At 44.5% G+C, this 17,318-nt stretch overlaps 1 pseudogene; it reads right to left on the bottom strand.

The window, feature by feature from the left end:
- Positions 1–17,318, bottom strand: part of LOC115197417 (testis-expressed protein 2-like) — a 36,533-nt pseudogene that overhangs the window by 7,453 nt on the left and 11,762 nt on the right.

The raw sequence follows: 17,318 nt of genomic DNA, 5'->3' as shown, positions 1-17,318 counted from the left end.
GTTATCAGATCTTCAACCAAACCTAATATTAGATAAAGGGAACCTGAGTGAAGAAATAACACAACAATTACTTAATTGATTTATTTCATAAACAAAGTTATGCAACACCCAATGCCAAGACATAATGGGACCCATCTCATCCAAAAAGTTGACTCAAGTTTGTCAAAAAGCACCTGGATGATCCTTTTTATTTTTTTATTCAATTGTTTTTATTTTTGTTTTATGGATAGATGAGTCAAACGTATAACATTTTGGACGACATGGGTCCCATTATGCCTGGCGAAAACCTAACACTGCATTCCACAGTAAGAACCTTATGCCAACGGTTGAGCTGGGATGGTACCATGAATTCTGCTCTGTATCAGAGAATTCTACAGGAGAATGTCAGGCCATCCGTCTGTGAGCTGAAGCACAGCTGGGTCATGCAGCAAGACAATGATCCAAAACACACAATCAAGTCTACATGAAAATGGCTAAAAAGCAACACATTTGAAGGTTTGGAATGGCCTAGTCAAAGTCCAGACCTAATCCCAATTGAGATGTGGCAGGACTTGAAACGAACAGTTCATGTTTGAAAACCCACAAATATCGCTGAGTTAAACCAGTTCTGCATGGAAGAGTGAGGCAAAATGTTAATTACTCTGGTTCATAAAGGCAGGGGTATGTGGAGACTGAAACAAAAGGCGGAAGGGAGGGGGAAAGAGAGGAGATGATAGGAGGGAGAGGAGAAAAGATAGAGGGAGAAGAGAAAGCAGGGAGAGAGAGAGAGTGTCCTACCTTGGTGGTCCACAGAGGGCTTGGAGGCATGGAGGATCTTGGGAATGGAGAAGCCCATGTCCAGCGCTGTCAGAGCCAGCTCATTCATAAAGTACGGCAGCTGTAACACACAGGACATTTAAACCTCAGGACAGTCTCCTTTCTTACACGTGTGTTTTCTCTGAGTTACATCTAATTTCCCTCTGGTGTGTTGAGAAGTAAGTGAGGGGAAGACGGGGGGAGAAGACGCTTGGAATTTAAAAAGGACTATCGACAAAGAGCTCTCTGGGACAAAGACAGATAAGAAGAATATACACGCTGACTGTGTGTGGAGGCAGAGGAGATAGGATGCCAGTACTCACTCTGATCTTACTGAGCTTCATCTGGATCTTTTTGGAGACCATGTCAGCCCAGTACTTCTCCCCCAGGAAGTCCCAGAACACCCGGCCTATCAAGGCGTTCACCCACGCCTCTGGCACCGCCCCTCGCCCCGGCCGCTCGCACGGGCTGCTGGGTAACTGACAGGAACAACGTGGGAGTAACAGGTAGTGAGACAAACGTAGTAAACATACATACTCTATATCCAACAGATTTTAGAGGTCAGGTCCAGGGTATATACAATTGTATGTGAAACGAATGGAGAATACTTGCTCATTGCTTAGAGTTTGAATATATACTGAACAAAAATATAAACGCAACATGTAAAGTGTTGGTCCTATGTTTCATGAGCTGAAATTTTCCACATGTACAGAAAGATTGTTTCTCTCAAATGTTGTGCACAAATTTGTTTACATCTCTGTTAGTGAGCGTTTCTCCTTTGCCAAGATAAACAGCATGATCATTACACAGGTGCACCTTGTAATGGGGACAATAAAAGGCAGCTCTAAAATGTGCAGTTTTGTCACACAACACAATGCCACAGATGTCTCAAGTTTTGAGGGAATGTGCAATTGGCATGCTGACTGCAGGAATGTCCACCAGAGCTGTTGCCAGAGAATTGAATGTTCATTTCTTTACCAACGTCGTTTTAGAGAATTTGGCAGTATGTCCAACCAGCCTCACAACCGCAGCTGATGAAACTGTGGGTTTGCACAACCAAAGAATTTCTGCACCAACTGTCAGAAACCATCTCAGGGAAGCTCATCTGCGTGCTCGTCGTCCTCACCAGGGTCTTGACCTGACTGCAGTCTGACTTCATCACCGACTTGGAGAAGTGTGCTCTTCATGGATATATCTCGGTATCAACTGTACCGGGAAGATGTCAGACAATGTATGGTGTCATGTGGGCAAGTGGTACCCCATTGTGGCAGTGGGGTTATGGTATGGGCAGGCATAAGCCACGGACAACAAACACAATTTCATTTTATTGATGGCAATTTGTCTTGCCATTCATCCGCCTCCATCACCTCATGTTTCAGCATGATAATGCACAGCCCCATGTTGCAAGGATCTGTACACAATTCCTGGAAAATGTCCCAGTTCTTCCATGGTCTGCATACTCACCAGACATTTCACCCATTGAGCATGTTTGGGATGCTCTGGATAGACGTGCAATATAGTGTGTTCCAGTTCCCGCCAAATATCCAGCAACTTCGCACAGCCATTGAAGAGGAATAGGACAACATTCCACAGGCCACAATCAACAGCCTGATCAACTCTATGCCTGGTTTCTGATCCATGCCCCCCATTTTTTTTTCCTCTACCGGATCGGTGTCCCTATATCGGGATGGTTGTTGCTAACGTGCGCTAATGTGACTAGAATGACGTTGTAAGTAACATTCAACTTTCCAGGACATAGACATGTCTTATATGTGCAGAAAGCTTACATTCTTGTTAATCTAACTGCACTGTCCAATTTACAGTAGCCATTACAGTAAAAAAAATACCATGCTACTGTTTGAGGAGAGTGCACAACAACAAAAAACTATCACGGCACTTGGTTTGATACATTCACCTCTGAAGGTAAATAATGTACTTACATTCCATAATCTTGCTCTGATTTGCCATCCTGAGGGTCCCAGAGATAAAAATGTAGCATAGTTTTGTTTAATAAAATACATTTTTATACTCAAATGTAGGAACTGGGTTCTAAAGTTTGAACCCCTGCTGTTTGTGTATTCCCAGTCATTTCCTTATTTGAGCTGTAACTCTTTGAAATTGTTGCATGTTGCTTAGTATAGTTGTTTATTGTTCAGTATAGTTACATGCTATTACATGGCCACACTAACTACGTCTACATGGCTCCATAGAATTACATATAGAATGAATAAGATCTCTGTGGTCTCCCCCATCAACCCTACCTTCTTGGTGGCTCCAGGGCTGCCCTCTGGGCTGTGGGAGGGGCTGGCTGGCCGGGGGGGGCTGTCCAGCGGAGGCAGGGGGGTGACGTACTTGGCCATGTAGACGTTGTAGTCCAGCAGCATCTTCTGCCTGACCCCTCCGGCCAGGGAAGGGTCCTTCTGACTGGGCTCGTCCATGAGGCTGCCACGGCTGCTACTCCTGCTCTCTGCCTCCAGTCTGTGAGGCCAGTCTGTTAGGCAATGACAACCACACCTGGGTTCAAATTCTATTGGAAATCATTTCACATACGTTAATGTCTAGCTAACGGCTCCCTGTCTGTAATCCTCTTAGAATTAGGGTTAGGGTTAAACTTAGGGAGAATAGGATTTTGAATGGGAATCAATTGTTGGTCCCCAAAAAGTACAGCTGTCTGTGTGTTCATCTGAATGTTCCCTCACCGCCCACTGGATGCTCACTGGATGTTTTATTAGCCTCAGACTTAAGTCTGGATGCCACCAAAATCCTCCTGAACCATTCTTCTTTCTCCCGACCCGTCCTCCCAAACAGGAACAGGGTCAGATCCCGCTCCCCTGGGGGTTTCCTGGACTCCTCTCCACCCCCAGCTCCACCTGGACCCTCCAGCTTCTCCCCCTTCTCCCCCACCCCGGCCGGCTTCTCTTCCCCAGGATCGGGCCTCTCTCCCTGGGCCTGGACCTTGGACATGAAGTCCTCCTGCTTGGCCAGCTCGATACAGATGGGGTACTTCTTGTTCCACACGCGCTTCCTGGCCAGGCTCTGGGGCACCAGGTGGATCTGGGGACACAGTTGGATGTTACACGCTACATGAACCTCTTGAGGGTGTTCTAAAAATATTAGGCTGACTGGACAGATACAGGTATTTATATCACTTGTGAGGGAGGCCCACTTCAATGTCTGTATGCCCAAACACACACACAGTCATACACAAATGTGCACCATATATGATATGAAAGTGACGTGTCGTTTTTCAGGAAGTAGCCTTGTAGTTTTGCGTTTTGAATGGGCAAAAACATATCACAACGGTCTTCAGCACACAAACTTCAGAGGTAAATTCATCCACAAACACAAATATAATTTTATATACAGTCGGAAGTTTACATACACCTTAGCCAAATACATTTAAACTCAGTTTTTCACAATTCCTGACATTTAATCGTAGTAAAAATGCCCTGTCTTAGGTCAGTTAGGATCACCACTTTTTTAAGAATGTGAAATGCCAGAATAATAGTTGAGAGAATTATTTCTTTCAGCTTTTATTTCTTTCATCACATTCCCAGTGGGTCAGAAGTTTACATACACTCAATTAGTATTTGGTAGCACTGCCTTTAAATTGTTTTAACTTGGGTCAAATGTTTCGGGTAGCCTTCCATAAGCTTCCCACAATAAGTTGGGTGAATTTTGGCCCATTCCTCCTGACAGAGCTGGTGTAACTCAGTCAGGTTTGTAGGCCTCCTTGCTCGCACATGCTTTTTCAGTTCTGCCCACAAATTTTCTATGGGATTGAGGTCAGGGCTTTGTGATGGCCACTCCAATACCTTGACTATGTTGTCCTTAAGCCATTTTGCCACAACTTTGGAAGTATTCTTGGGGTCATTGTCCATTTGGAAGACCCATTTGCGACCAAGTTTTAACTTCCTGACTGATATGTAGCTTCAATATATCCACATAATTTTTGTTCCTCATGATGCCATCTATTTTGGGAAGTGCACCAGTCCCTCCTGCAGCAAAGCACCCCCACAACATGATGCTGCCACCCCCGTGCTTCACGGTTGGGATGGTGTTCTTCTGCTTGCAAGCCTCCCCCTTTTCCTCCAAACATAACGATGGTCATTATGGCCAAACAGTTCTATTTTTGTTTCATCAGACCAGAGGACATTTCTCCAAAAAGTACGATCTTTGTCCCCATGTGCAGTTGCAAACCATAGTCTGGCTTTTTAATGGTGGTTTTGGAGCAGTGGCTTCTTCCTTGATGTCGATATAGGACTCGTTTTATTGTGGATATAGATACTTTTGTACCTGTTTCCTCCAGCATCTTCATAAGGTCCTTTGCTGTTGTTCTGGGATTGATTTGCACTTTTCGCACCAAAGTACGTTCATCTCTAGGAAACAGAACGCGTCTCCTTTCTGAGCGGTATGACGGCTGCGTGGTCCCATGGTGTTTATACTTGCGTACTATTGTTTGTACAAATGAACGTACAAACAACCTATAACCTTCAGGCGCTTGGAAGTTGCTCCCAATGATGAACCAGACTTGTGGAGGTCTACACATTTTTTTCTGAGGTCTTTGCTGATTTCTTTTGATTTTCCCATGATGTCAAGCAAAGAGGCACTGAGTTTGAAGTTAGGCCTTGAAATACATCCACAGGTACACCTCCAATTGACTCAAATGATGTCAATTAGCCTATCAGAAGCTTCTAAAGCCATGACATAATTTTCTGGAATTTTCCAAGCTGTTTAAAGGCACAGTCAACTTAATGTATGTAAACTTCTGACCCACTGAAATTGTGATACAGTGAATTATAAGTGAAATAATCTGTCTGTAAACAATTGTTGGAGAAATGACTTGTGTCATGCGCGAAGTAGATGTCCTAACCGACTTGCCAAAACTATAGTTTGTTAACAAGAAATTAGTGGAGTGATTGAAAAACGAGTTTTAATGACTCCAAGCTAAGTGTAAGTAAACTTCCGACTTCAACTGTATCTTAAATGACCGCGTTTTCACGGATTTGATGATATAATCGTCGAGCCCATTCAAGAGATTTGGGGACAGGACCCGGAAGTATGACGTAGGACGACGCCACTTGCACATCGTATTTCTCTTTCCCTCCCTCTCTGTCTTAGACATATACAAACAAAATGGCGCATCCATCCGCAAACGAGCATACAACACGTTCCACAGACAGACGGACAGACACACACACCTTGCTGTCGGTGAGGTCGTAGATCTTCTGGCTGATGTAGGTGACATCAGGTTTGGGCTCGTTGTGCGTGGCCCGCCGGGCGATGTTGCGGTTGGGTTTGGACAGGCGCAGGGTGGAGCCCTCCAGACGTACATACACAGAGTGGGTCAGAGTGGCATGGTACATCTCTAGGTCATAGCTGGACATCTGGTTCATCCAGCCCTGTTAATGGGAACAATACACACTGTTAACTCTCAGACCAACGCATGGAACAACATGGAGACTAATAATATGCACGAATGACACGCACACACAAACACACACAAACACACACACACACACACACACACACTAATTGGGGAGTGTGATGGGCTGCAATACAACCACATAACCACACGGTCTCCAACATTTAGCTGACAGTCCTCGTCCATACTAACATCATAGTGGGATAATCATCCAGAGCATGTTGATATGTGGAGATAGTATCACAACATGGCTTCCTCTAAACAACAACAACGGTCTGTTCAGTTCTCTTCAGAGACGGGGAGACGTTACTTCATGAGTTCCATCATGGGCATGATGACATCATAGCGTGACTGTGGGTGAGAGCTGACCCGTATGACCCCTCCTTTAGCTGGCTATATTCTGTGGTTCCACAGGCGCTATGTTGGGCTGTGTTCCACGTGACCAGAGAGCCTCTCTCCAGTACAGCTGTAGCCTGAGGCTATTGAGCTCATGTGCCCACACGGGTTCAAACACACACGCACAAGTACACACACACACTCAAATAAGAACACACACACACACTCAAATAAGAACACACACACACACTCAAATAAGAACACACACACACACTCAAATAAGAACACACACACACACTCAAATAAGAACACACACACACTCAAATAAGAACACACACACACTCAAATAAGACACACACACACACTCAAATAAGAACACACACACACACTCAAATAAGAACCACACACACACTCAAATAAGAACACACACACACACTCAAATAAGAACACACACACACACTCAAATAAGAACACACACACACTCAAATAAGAACACACACACACACTCAAATAAGAACACACACACCACTCAAATAAGAACACACACACACACTCAAATAAGAACACACACACACTCAATAAGAACACACACACACACTCAAATAAGAACACACACACACACTCAAATAAGAACACACCACACACTCAAATAAGAACACCACAACAACACACTCAAATAAGAAACACACACACACACTCAAATAAGAAACACACACACACTCAAATAAGAACACACACACACACTCAAATAAGAACACACACCACACACTCAAATAAGAACACACACACACACTCAAATAAGAACACACACACACACTCAAATAAGAACACACACACACACTCAATAAGAACCACACACACACTCAAATAGAACACACACACACACTCAAATAAGAACACACACACCACACTCAATAAGAACACACACACACACTCAAATAAGAACACACACAACCACTCAAATAAGACACACACACACACTCAAATAAGAACACACACACACACTCAAATAAGAACACACACACCCACTCAAATAAGAACACACACCACACTCAAATAAGAACACAAACACACACTCAATAAGAACACAACACACTCAAATAAGAACACACACACACACTCAAATAAGAACACAAACACACACTCAAATAAGAACACACACACACACTCAAATAAGAACACACACACACACTCAAATAAGAACACAAACACACACTCAAATAAGAACACAAACACACACTCAAATAAGAACACAAACACACGCTTACATAACCGCTAGCCAAGCGCTAAGCGTGTCTCCTCTGCTTCAGTTTCCAGCACATTGACTGGGTTAAAAGGAGAACGCTTGACAAATCAACAGACCATTTAATCTGTGAGGTTGTTTCAGGGCAAACCCCAATGCAGCTGGAGGGAACGCTATATAGCCTCAGTATGTTGTTGGATAGCCCAATGAGGATGTTAGATTAGTCATTTAGCACTCTTATCCAGAGTCTTATTACAGTAGTGAGTGAATACATCTTCATACTGGTCCCCTATGGGAATCAAACCCACAACCCTGGTGTTGCAAGCACCATGCTGAGCCACACCGGACTTTGATGTATTTCTTATCCAGCCAATGTTTCTCTATCCCACTGGGAAGCCACCATTGTGAATGCTGCATGAGCATTCAGGAGAGGTTGCATATCCCAATATTTAAGCCAGTGTAATGTTTAATGGTGTAATAACCCAAGCCTACTGAAAAGTACTGGTGTAGATATTAGGATTCATGGAGGGAGGAGAATTGTTACCTTGGCAACCATGCTGTTTAGCAATTCAAGAGAGGGAAGAAGACGGATATCTACAGACATATACTGAATGGCTTCCTGTCCTATCTGATAAAGTAAGCAGCCATCAGGTTTTATTCCTGAACTTTAACGACAAACAGAGACGCGATATGGAGAATTGGTTTGCATCCCAAATGGCAACCTAATCCCTATATGGTGCACTACGTTCAACCAGAAACCTATAGGCCTTGGTCAAAAGTAGTGCACTACAAAGGGAATAGGGTGCCATGTGGGACGCATTCTTGTAGATCCTCCCTACTCTTTCCGAGTCCCACTGGGGAAAAGCCAGCCATGTATCAGCTGTTTATCTTGTAGACGCTATCAGCAACATGTGCCCAGCTTGCTAACTCAATAGAAGCTGCAGGCTACCTGTCCACAGTGATGACAGCTACTACTAAGGGAAGGACACAGCCTATCTAAGATGTCAGGCTACCTGTCCACAGTGATGACAGCTACTACTAAGGGAAGGACACAGCCTATCTAAGATGTCAGGCTATCTGTCCACAGTGATGACAGCTACTACTAAGGGAAGGACACAGCCTATCTAAGATGTCAGGCTATCTGTCCACAGTGATGACAGCTACTACTAAGGGAAGGACACAGCCTATCTAAGATGTCAGGCTACCTGTCCACAGTGATGACAGCTACTACTAAGGGAAGGACACAGCCTATCTAAGATGTCAGGCTATCTGTCCACAGTGATGACAGCTACTACTAAGGGAAGGACACAGCCTATCTAAGATGGTCAGGCTATCTGTCCACAGTGATGACAGCTACTACTAAGGGAAGGACACAGCCTATCTAAGATGTCTGGCTATCTGTCCACAGTGATGACAGCTACTACTAATGGAAGGACACAGCCTATCTAAGATGTCAGGCTACCTGTCCACAGTGATGACAGCTACTACTAAAGGGAAGGACACAGCCTATCTAAGATGTCAGGCTACCTTGTCCACAGTGATGACAGCTACTACTAAGGGAAGGACACAGCCTATCTAAGATGTCCAGGCTACCTGGCCACAAGTGATGACAGCTACTACTAAGGGAAGGACACAGCCTATCTAAGATGTCAGGCTACCTGTCCACAGTGATGACAGCTACTACTAAGGGAAGGACACAGCCTATCTAAGATGTCAGGCTATCTGTCCACAGTGATGACAGCTACTACTAAGGGAAGGACACAGCCTATCTAAGATGTCAGGCTATCTGTCCACAGTGATGACAGCTACTACTAAGGGAAGGACACAAGCCTATCTAAGATGTCAGGCTATCTGTCCACAGTGATGACAGCTACTACTAAGGGAAGGACACAGCCTATCTAAGATGTCAGGCTATCTGTCCACAGTGATGACAGCTACTACTAAGGGAAGGACACAGCCTATCTAAGATGTCAGGCTACCTGTCCACAGTGATGACAGCTACTACTAAGGGAAGGACACAGCCTATCTAAGATGTCAGGCTATCTGTCCACAGTGATGACAGCTACTACTAAGGGAAGGACACAGCCTATCTAAGATGTCTGGCTATCTGTCCACAGTGATGACAGCTACTACTAAGGGAAGGACACAGCCTATCTAAGATGTCAGGCTATCTGTCCACAGTGATGACAGCTACTACTAAGGGAAGGACACAGCCTATCTAAGATGTCAGGCTACCTGTCCACAGTGATGACAGCTACTACTAAGGGAAGGACACAGCCTATCTAAGATGTCAGGCTACCTGTCCACAGTGATGACAGCTACTACTAAGGGAAGGACACAGCCTATCTAAGATGTCAGGCTATCTGTCCACAGTGATGACAGCTACTACTAAGGGAAGGACACAGCCTATCTAAGATGTCAGGCTCCTTTCTATGTGATCTGGTAAATATACCTTGGTCGTTGCACAACAGAAAAGTATGCCTATACATGACAATATCTTTATTGTTGCATTTATAAATCTATTATCTATCCTCTTGGGTAGAAAGCTTTCTATGTCATAACCTTACACAAAAAAATACAGGGATAGGCTGTGAAACGTAGGACAGTGTTCAGTCACAAACTCTGGTTCTGGAGAGTTGAGCAGGCTTTTGTTCCAGTCTTATACTAATGCACCCTTTACAGTTTTTTCCCAATTGCTTTGGCACTAATTTCAGACGTAAGTCGTCAAATTTCTAAATACTTAGCACTAAACTGCTAACACAGTGACCTACCTTAAAGATTCCAGGTTCTTTGATATCCAGCTGGGCCACGTTCCACTGCTCCCCCCTTCGTCTGCCCTGCCTGGTCCCACTGCAGCTGGAGACCTCCGGAGCCGACAGCCACACCACCAGTATAGCCAGCATGAACCCTGCTGCCACCCCCTGCACCACCGCACACAAATAGGGTGGTAGGGGGAATACCAGGTAACTGTAGACTAGACATGTGAAGAAGAGGAGGCCAGTGATGGGCACGTTTGGTAAGTCTTCCTCCTCTTCGTCGGACTCGGCTTCACTGCAGACGCCTGTGCTTCCCGTTTGGATCTGCAGGGACCCGGGCCGCTCCCCGTCCGGTGTCTCAGTGTCAGTACAGAGCTCAAAGTCTTCACTGTAGAGCTCACAGAACTCCTCGTCCTCCAGGCGGACTAGGACCGACATGGAGCAGTGACCCAGGGCGAGGGAGGAGGACCTGGGGAGAGGAGGAGGGGAGGAGACCCTGGAGGTCCTGGAGGACTTGGCTGGAGGAGAGGAGAAGACAGAGTCTGCTGAGGCTTCACCAGTAGGGGTCTCCTCTTCCTCCTCTTCCTCCTCCTCTCCTTCAGAGTTGCCCCCCTCCTCTTTGATGCTGTAGTTTTTGTTGCTCTCTGCGTGCCCATTGAGGCCTGCCAGGTTGGTGAGCTCTGTGGCGCTGAGGGAGAGGGAGCGGTGGGTAGCGGAGGCATCCCCTCCTGTACCTCCTCCCTCGGCCCCGCCTCCAGCCTCGTCGCCCATGAACTTACTGAACAGATGCATTGGCTCACACATGACCTCCGACAAACGCCTCCTAGTATCCTCGATCCTGGCCTCCATCTCTTGCACCTTGAAGAAACACCTCCCGTCGGCCGGGGAGGTGAGGGGTGAGGAGGGGGCCGTCTTGGAGTCACCACCCCCAAACGTGGTGGAACCCATCGGCTGGCCCAACTGCTTGAAGAGCTGCAGGTTGTTGACGCGGGAGTCTGGAGGTGGGCGCTGCTGGGAGAGAGATGGTGGTGAGGGCGCCTCCTGGTGGTCGGGCCTGGTGTTGTCCGTGGAGAGAGACTTGACGAACGTCTTCATCAGGTGGTGGCGGTGGCGTCCGGCAGAAGAAGGAGGGGCAACCATCATTTCATTGGACAGGGACCTGAGGCTGAGGAAAGGCTTGGAGGGCAGGGCTGCGGAGCGAGACGGGGAGGAGGTGGTGGAGGAGGAGGTGGGAGGGATCGTGGGTCTTGTGTGATCAGAGGGCCAGGAGGAGCAAGCAGGGGGGGACTGGAGGGGGCTGTGCATGGAGGAGGGGAGGATGGGCAGGGCTGGGCTGTGGGGTAGAGTGGTAGAGGACACAGCAATGGTAGTGGTGGTTCCAATCCCTCCAGCATCAAACAGTAGCTCCTCGCTGGCTTCCAAGGCCGTCACGATGCCCTGGTCCTCAGTCCTCCCCCCCATCCCACCCAGCCCTTCTGACTCCTCTCCTGCAGGGGACAATGACACAGACGCCCCAAACCCATACAGCTCCTCGTCCTCGTCCTCCTCTTGTCCCAGGGCGGAGAAGTGGATGGTGATGGTGTCCCGGGAGAGGGAGCGCTGCACCTGCAGCTTGGGGCCGGGGGATGGGCGGGGGGGCGTGGAGGAGGAGGGGGTACTGTCAGCAGCATGGCCGTCCTTCCTGCTACTGTTGCTGCCCTGGCTGGTCATGACCACACTCCACAGGGCTCACAGCCTGGAGAGGGGGCGAGAGAGGGAAAGAGAGAGAGGGATGAGGGAGAGAGAACGAGTGGTGTGGGAGAGGCAGGGACAGAGAGAGAGAGAGAGAGAGAGAGAGAGAGAGAGTGAGAAAGAAAGAAAGAAAAAAAGAAAAATATTGTTTTAAAGCTAGAATCCTTAGCTGCTACATCGATTTTTGACCATTGATTCTTGAGGAATATAACTTATGCCTCATGAGCTTAGTTCAACTGTCGTACCCCATCAGAACCAAAAATATACTTTTTTTTTTACTCTGAAGTTTGTAGTTTAGTTAAGTTTAGTTTATTAATTCGACCATTTTAAAAAACAAGCACACATAAAACTTAAAAGCCATACATGCACATGAATAAAATCATGGAGGATAACACACAATACAGTCTGGGACTTATTTCCATTGTGGTCCTCTTGAGACAAGATGGCTAGACAAGATCGAACACAGTATGGCAGTGAAATAATAAAACAAAAACATAGAAGAAGAGCATCTATCTCATCATTCCAGTTACATCATAGGGGTAAACAATATATAATATGTAAACAATATATGTAAACAAAAACTATATAGCCTCAAAACATGGTAACAGCAGTCCTTGCATCCACAGCTCTGTCTATGAATTTGAGAGTGGTTACATTTCTCCAGGCTCATCCCTCAGTTTTTTACCAAAACAGAGGCTAGGGTGTCCACTTTGTCATTGTATCAATTAAGGATTGTGGCTTTAATTGAGGCACCAAGTTCCCGCTGCTCGTTCCCGCTGCTCGCTCCCTGGATAAATGAATGCTCCTACCGCTGTCTCTCCCAAGCATCTTTGACCGGTGTTTTCACATACTGCTTGTATCCACAGCACTAACTGACTGGATTAGTAAAGTGCAGCCAGGACAGTACAGTGAGCAAGTCCTCCTCTTTCTCTCTGTTTATCCTACTGGTGCATGTGTGATCAAGTGTGAGTTGCTGTTGTGTGTAGGTCATTTTATTGGCGGAGCTTGTCTTCGGGAGGCGGGTTGTGGGTTGTGTTTGCGAACTCATTTTTGCTCACAACAAGCTTGTGGCATGGCTGATACTATACAGAAAAACGCAAAGCTCAATGCGGAAGACGAGTACGTATCAAGCACTACACTCCATGAACTACTGGATCAACAAAAAGACTTCTAGAAAGATCTAACAGATCTGCAGGAAAATAACTTGAAGTCCTTCCTGCAACTCTTTCTGGATTCTACCAACAAAAGGGTTGATGATCTGTTTAAGGACGTAACGGAATTTATACACAGTTTGGAATTTACGCAGTCGGAGGTGAATGTCCCCAGCCAGACCACATTCAAAACCATGTCTGAGGATTTCACCATTTTACAAATAACACTTGACAAGCACTCTTCCAAAGGATACTACCTCAAAAACCAATCGAGGCACAATAACATTTGAATTGATGGAATTGAGGACGTAAAGACTGAAACTTGGCATGACACAGAAGTCAAGGCCAAGACACTCCTGGCAGATCAACTCAAACTGGACCCTAAACTCATTGAGATTGAGAGGGCTCATAGGAATGGCACTTTCTTCCCCCATGGATTCTGCAAATTACAAAAAGTATAACAAATTTACTCACCTACTTCGGATATCCCCAAAAATATATTTGACTAATTCCAAGAATCCTTAAATAATACAAGTCAAATTGGAAAATCATCAATCAACTGTTAAATAAGAAAAAGGCATCTAGAACCATCCCATCTCAATTTGTTGGAAATAAGAATTTAATAACTTTTTTGTGAATGTGGGTTCCTCTCTGTAAAATACATTTGAGAAAACTGATGGCAATCCCTTGGATTACATTAATTAAGGGACACTTCCCTTCTCTGCTTCAGTTTGATCCTCCTGATGTAATGGAGGTGATGGAGGTAAATGGTAAAGATATCAGCAGAAGGTCATGATGAGATTGGTGCCTTTTTGGTGAAATCAGTGTCTTCCTCGATTACTGAGCCTCTAACGCATATCTTCACCAAACTAGTAGTATTGTTCCTAAAGATTTGAAAATTGAAAAAAGTTATCCCCCTCTATAAATCTGGGTATCCAATATCTTTCACAAATTATTTCCCAATATCTGTACTACCATGTTTTTCTAAAATCCTAGAAATTTGGTGTGTAAGAGAATGTTGAAACACTTAAATCAACACTATATTCTACATGAGCGTCAATATGGTTTTTGAAAAACTACTCCACATATATAGCCCCTGTCACGGTTGTCGTAAGGATTTCACCAAAATGCAGCGGGAATGTGTATACTCATCTTCTTTTTATTAGGCAGAAAGAAGGGAAAACCGAAAGAAACGTATACAAAAACAACGACGATAACAGTCTTGTCAGGCACACAGCTAAACAAGAAACAACTACCCACAAAATCCCATAGAAAACACACCCCTCTTAAATAGGACCTTCAATTAGAAGCAACGAGGAGCAGCTGCTTCCAATTGAAGGTCAACCCCATTAACTAAACATAGAAATAGAAAGACTAGAACGAACATAGAAATATACTAACATAGAAAATTATCCACAAACCCCGAAACACATAAAACAAACACCCCTCTTACATAAGAACATAGCCCAACAAACCCCGAAACACTTTAAACAAATACCCCCTGCCACGTCCTGACCAAACTACAATAACAAATAACCCCTTTACTGGTCAGAACGTGACAGCTCCTTTGTAACTTGTGGATAAAATCTTTCCAGCCCTGGACAACAATGAACACGCTCTCTGCATCTTTTAGATTCATCCAAAGATTTTGACATGGTTGATCATGAAATGTTACTTTCTAAATTGCATTATTACGGTTTTCATGATTATACATAATTGGCTATATAGTTCTGTTTATGATAGAGAACAATTTGTTTATGCAAACGGCTGTGCATCTACCAGGGCCAAGATATCCTGTGCTGTGCCACAGGGTTGATAATGTGACCTGTGTTATTCCTAATCTATATCAATGACCTTGCTGCTGTGTCTTCTACTGTACTTCCCATTCTCTTTGCTGAGGATACCAATTACATTTTATCACACAAGAATTTAGATTAATGAAGCCAACTCAGGCATGGCCACATTTTCTGAATGGTTCCAGATAAACAAATGATCTTTAAATGTTAAAAAAAATCGAACTTTATTATATTCACTAGTAAGAATAAGAAATATTGTAAAAAATAAAAAATGAAATAAAAAAAGGAGCCAGAATCTCAGTTGGTGGGAATGAAATGGAACAAGTCACATCCACTAGATTCCTCTGAGTTCTAGTTGATGAAATGTTTTCCTGGAAAGATCACATTCAATTTGTCACTAGCGAAGTGATGAAATCTGCTGGTATCATCAGAAAGACTAGTGGTTTGGTTCATCAGGCTTGCTTCCTAACTCTATACTACAGCTTCATTTACCCATATCTCATTTACTGTAATATTGTCTGGGCCAGTAAATATGCCTCCTAACGACACAAATTACTCATCATACAAAATACATTTGCAAGACTAGCCACCTCCTCTAATTACCTGGCTCCATATGCACCTTTGTTTAAGAAACTCTATATCTTGTCTATTTATGATATTAATGTTTGCCAATTATGTACTTTCATCTACAAATACTCATGCCTCCCAGGCAGTTTACCTTTCAATGGATTCTTCCAGGTTCATTCTGAAATCCATCTATACAACACAAGACACCTCGATAACCTTCACCCTCCCCACTGCCACACCTCACATAGTCAATTCTCTATCAGATCCAGAGGTACCATTCTCATCTTCACATTGCCAAAATATCACCATCCCTCAATAAGTTCAAGCGAAGACTGGGGGTCAGCCTGATGAACCAAACTACTCAGTAATCTCCTCCATAAAGCCTAACTCTCACACATTCACATGCACACACACATTTAAACAAAACAGTTACTTTTGTTTTTTGAGATTACTGATCAATTCATTTATACATATATAATTAGTAGGTTTACTAGGTTCTGTTTTAACAAACCAATTTTATTTTTGTACTTATGCATTGAATATAGTTTTTTTGTGGTGTGGTTTTCATATCAGCGCTTGGGCATCCAAGCACACCTGCACACTGTTTTTCAGATTTTAGTTTTTATCTGTATTGTTGTCTGTCACTTGTTTTCTTTGGTGCAAATAAATACATAAATAAATCCCTCAACAAAAAAGGAATTCAGAATGGTTATTACAGAAAACAAACAACACCGCACACAAAACACACAAACTGTAATTAATGCAAAATGGGCCGTGCTGTGAGCCCCGGCTGGTAGATCATACAGTAACAAGCCAGTCATTGTTTTTCTCCACCAAGGCTGAACCACAGACAATAATCAGTGAGTGATTTCCTAAATTAGGCGTGGCGTTGTTATTGAGTTATTCTAGCTGTTTATTCTTGCCCATTGTATAATTATCTGGGTAGCCATATTAGACACATGCACAGATGCACAGATGCACACACACACACACACACACACACACACACACACACACACACACACACACACACACACACACACACACACACACACACACACACACACACACACACACACACACACACACACCAGAGGAGGCTGATGAGAAGGTGCCACCGGCCACCTGTGACACACACACACATACACACATACACACTCCCCCTCCCCCCAAATATACAAACACACACATCTCTCAAGCCTGAGTGGTTGATAAAAGCCTCTAATGGAAGATGGAGAGACAGAAACAATGAAACTGGTAGGCTGTGATTGTTTCTTTATATCCCAGAAAGCCTTTCTTCCCACCAGAGGCTCAGCCTGAATTGGTTCTCTTTCATAGCCATTTGCTGGACAGAATGACACAGTGTTTGACTCTCCTGCAAGCCCCTTTTTTTGCTGGGCTGAAATAGGTTTTCTCAAAAGTGTCTAAGCGAGGGAGTGTGTGTGTGTGTGTGTGTGTGTGTGTGTGTGTGTGTGTGTGTGTGTGTGTGTGTGTGTGTGTGTGTGTGTGTGTTTGCGT

The sequence above is a fragment of the Salmo trutta genome, chromosome 1 (genome assembly GCF_901001165.1).
Source record: "Salmo trutta chromosome 1, fSalTru1.1, whole genome shotgun sequence".
Lineage (NCBI taxonomy): Eukaryota > Metazoa > Chordata > Actinopteri > Salmoniformes > Salmonidae > Salmo > Salmo trutta.
This window is presented reverse-complemented; position numbering and strand designations above follow the sequence as displayed.